The sequence below is a fragment of the Planococcus citri genome, chromosome 3 (genome assembly GCF_950023065.1).
Source record: "Planococcus citri chromosome 3, ihPlaCitr1.1, whole genome shotgun sequence".
Classification (NCBI taxonomy): domain Eukaryota; kingdom Metazoa; phylum Arthropoda; class Insecta; order Hemiptera; family Pseudococcidae; genus Planococcus; species Planococcus citri.
In genome coordinates, this window is record NC_088679.1 from 1,763,615 (window position 1) to 1,767,802 (window position 4,188).

Genomic DNA, 4,188 nt, shown 5'->3' on the forward strand with positions numbered 1-4,188 from the left:
ATCAAATCAAAATGAAATGAAATAAAATAAATCAAGTCAAATTAAATTAATCTACTTTATAGGTAGGTAGGTACCAAATTTTGAAGAATCAAAATGAATTAAAATGACAGAAATTAAATTCAGATAAAATATGAATTTGAGCTAAATTAAGAATTTAATTGAAACCAAGTTGAAATGAATTAATTTGAACTAAACCAAGCTAAATTGGACCAGATTAAAATAAAATGAATTACTTACATGAAATTAAAATTGATGGTACTTAAATGGAATAAATTACTAATTGAAATAAAATAGATTAAATCTAATCAAAATGAAATAAAATATGGTAGGATACGCTTAAAATGAAAACCAAAAACTAAGAAACTGAAAAAATGAAATTTTACGTCAAGCTTTATATTAGATATATTTTTAGTGTGCTATTTTTAGTGTGCGTAGCACACTATTGGTTTCAGTCTGAAAGTGGAAAAATTCTTTGGAACGAATGTTCCATACATAGATGTGGTCTAACATGAGGCATGGAACGACGTAATTATAATTGCAATTACTCAAGTAGCTTCTTGAGTAATTATGAAAATTTGCACCAAAAAAAGAATAAAAAAGGGAAAAGAGCCACATCAAAAGCGAAGCCGTTGTCGGTTAAATTTCAAAATTCATGTAACACCACAGGGGTTGTAAAATCATTTCTATTGTTCAATTTTCGAATTTATTTTTCAAAATTGTACAACGGAAAAGATTTTATCAAAAGCGAAGTCGACATAGGCCATAGAAACCTTTTACATAAAATTTGAAAATTTGTTATGTGACCCCTATGGTGTTACACTTATAAAAGAGGTAGATTGGCAAACACAATGGGCAATAGAAATCCAATTTCTTATCTACAGTGTTATCTTTCTCATTGTTCAATTTCAAAAATTTCAAATTTGGTTATTTTTTAAAAATGATAAATCAAAGTGATTTGCTGCCTATTGATTTTCAACGATCCATTGAATTCGCTTATCTACCTCGCTTATACCTGAATGTAACACCACAGGGGTTATAAAATTTTTCTCTATTGTTCAATTTTGAGAAATGTTTTTAGAACACCTGCAGGTGTTTCATTTACACAAGTTCAGTACCTAGACAATGAAAGCAGGTGATTACCCTTTCTGAATCAAATCCCACCAGTCATTCGTGATTTTGCTGTGCTCCCAAGAGGTTCTCTCAGTACGACACTGCTTTTGGAGTTGCATTATGCTTTTGAGATATATCACATTGTGCTCTGGAGCTTTTAGAATAGCATAGCGTTACCTTAATGCCAAATCCGAGTATGTCCATATAAAAAAAGTACGATTTTACGCATCACTGATAAGGTTCGGATATGCTCGGAAGGGTTTGTTGAGTTCTGATTGAACATTGGTCAGCTTCGTGCATCTTCGGTGGTGCATTTTAACTGTACTCAGATGCAAATTTTTCAATTCAGGGCTTTCCAGAGTCTTATTAGTGACGCAAAATGACGATGTTTTTTTGGATGGACATACTCGGATTTGGCATTAAGGTAACGATAGTGTATTCGGAATCGCGTTGTGCTTTTTTCAAAATCGCGTTGTACTTTTTTTTGTGGAAATCACATTTTCCTTTTGGGAATTGCGTTGTGCTTTTTTTTTTTCGAAATCACGATGTGCTTTTTTTCAAAATCGAGTTGTGCTTTTTTTGGAAATTGTGTTCTCATTTTTGAAATTGAGTTGTGCTTTTTTTTCAAATTCGCATTGTGCTTTTTTCTCAAAATCGTGTTGTGCTTTCTTTTCAAAATCACATTTTATTTTCAAGTTTGCGTTGTGTGCTATCTTTTTAAATCCTGTTTCGCTTTTTTTTGAAATCACGTTGCGCTTTTTTTGGAAATTGTGTTTTCATTTTTGAAATTGTGTTGTGCTTTTTTTTAAAAAATTGCGTTGTGCTTTCAAAATCCAAAATTGCTTGTTTTTTTTTTTGAAATTGGATTGTACTTGCATAACAAAATGGGCTACGCACACTGCAGGTGTCTAGTTTTTATGTAGGATTGTAGGTACATGACTATTTTTTTTTTTTTTTTTTATTCAAAAAATGTTGTTTTCCTTTAAAATTACCATTCTTGTCAAAATGGACATTTTTGTGCCAAAAATTGTCATTAACCTCAAAAATAGTCATTTTTGTTACAAGAAGTCATTTTTCTAAACAATGTTCATTTTTTGTCAACATTGTCATTTTTTTGTCAAAAATAGTCACTTTTAGGCCAAAATTGTAATTTTTTGTCAACTGAAATCATTTTTCCAAACAGTTTTCATTTTTTGCCAAAATAATGGCCATTCCTCTCCTCCCAAATTGTGATTTTCCTCCAAAAATTTGTAGGAAATCAGAACCGAGACTTTTCGATTATAGGTACAAATGTATAATAATAACATTACGCAGGATTGCAGGTGGGTAAATTGAACTGGAATTCCTAGATTAAAATGAATTACTTTAATTCAAACTGAATTGAATTTAGTTAAATTCACATTATTGAGTTGAGTGAATGCTCATTTTGTAGCTTGAAGTCTGAGGAATACGACGGTGTATTTAGTTTTTTGATATGATTAATAGAAAAAATTTTGAACGAATCTGTAGTGTCCGAGGAAAATTTTTCTGTGCACGCTGCATAGAGCTCGTACATTGTGGTCCAGTAGCAAGACTAATGCTTGTATCAAACCGTGTGTGCACTCATTTTGTAGCCTGAAATCTCAAGAACACGGTGGTGTATTCAGTTTTTTTGATTGATGTATACAAAAAATTTTAAACGAGTTCGAAGTGTCATGGTGTACTTTTGTGAATTTTAATTTTCACTTGCAAAACTCCTCAATTCCTTCGGATACATACAATATTCTTCCAAGAAGTTTAACAAAAAAAAACTAAATACACCATCGTGTTCCTGAGACTTCAGGCTACAAAATCAGCACAAACGCAACTTAATTCACGGATTAGGCTCTGCGCTAGAGCACAAAGTTTACTGGTCTATCCAGAATGGCTTAAAAAATATCATTTGGTCAGTTCAAATCCCTTCGACATTTTTTTTCTATGAGTCAAACTGAAAAAATAAGTACATCACTGTGTTCCTGAGACTTCAAGCTACAAAATGAGCACAAACACAGTTTGATTCAAGAATCAGGCTCGCCGCTGGAGCGCTCATTGCATTGCACTATGTCACTTGGATTATATCTCTAACGTGCACCAATAAAGAAACTGCCTGACGCTTCGGACTCGTTCAAAATTTTTTCTATTTGATGTATCAAAAAACTGAATACACCCTCTTTGAGAACCCATTTCTCTTCTCCACGGGCACTTCCGCAGCTAAAAATTTTTCTGAGTACCTTTCAACTGAAATAAAGGTCTGTGCTGAATTAGGTCTAAATCTGCCCTCTTTTTTTGATTTGGGGGGAGGGGGGAGAGAGGATCTACCCTAATGTACCAGGAACGGGCGAAATTCATTCACCAGGTTATCGCCACGTCCTAGAACATCTATGAATGAAAAATCTCTATTCGTATAACAATGCGGAGAGGAGTAGAGGTCTGAAATTGTACCATCGAGTTTTTGGACCACTGTATGTATAGCATCATTTTTGACCAGCTAATGTGAAATTCAAATTCACCATTTTTGATCTCCTGGCCAGCTAAACGTTTTGTACGAAAATTCACGTGGAATTACGTATATTGATGAAAATTTCGATGATGAATAATACCTAGTTTGGAGAAATTGTCAACTCGAATGGAAAACTTGGCGGCGGTATGTTGATACTTTTGCATTGATGCGTTCATTTTTCATCTTTCATTTGCCGGAGAAAACGATGGATGGCAGTTTTGTTTGAAAAATTACTCTACCTACCTCGTACCTATTTATGTGACCAGTACCCTCTTCCCATATCATAGCATAGCTACTCAGTACCTACCCATTATCATACCTAGCTATACCTAGCTACCTACCTATACGGAGCTAAAGGCTATAGTATATAGCGGGGAGAATTCAATCGATACGACGAATATTAAAAGTTCATCACATGAGACGACGAAAAGAGTAGGTAGGTAGGTACTGGCGTACGCAGTACAACGCAAGCGCCTTTCTTGTTGAATTTCGTTTTCATACGACTGCACGTGGTGGTGTATCCACCCAAAAATATCGTATACGAAACGATTTTTAACGGG

The 4,188-nt window shown here is 33.9% G+C and overlaps 1 long non-coding RNA gene across 1 annotated transcript in view; it reads left to right on the forward strand.

Annotated features, from left to right (window-relative positions):
* The window catches only part of LOC135841073 (uncharacterized), a 272,383-nt gene that overhangs the window by 223,100 nt on the left and 45,095 nt on the right, over positions 1 to 4,188 (forward strand). The window lies entirely within an intron of this gene.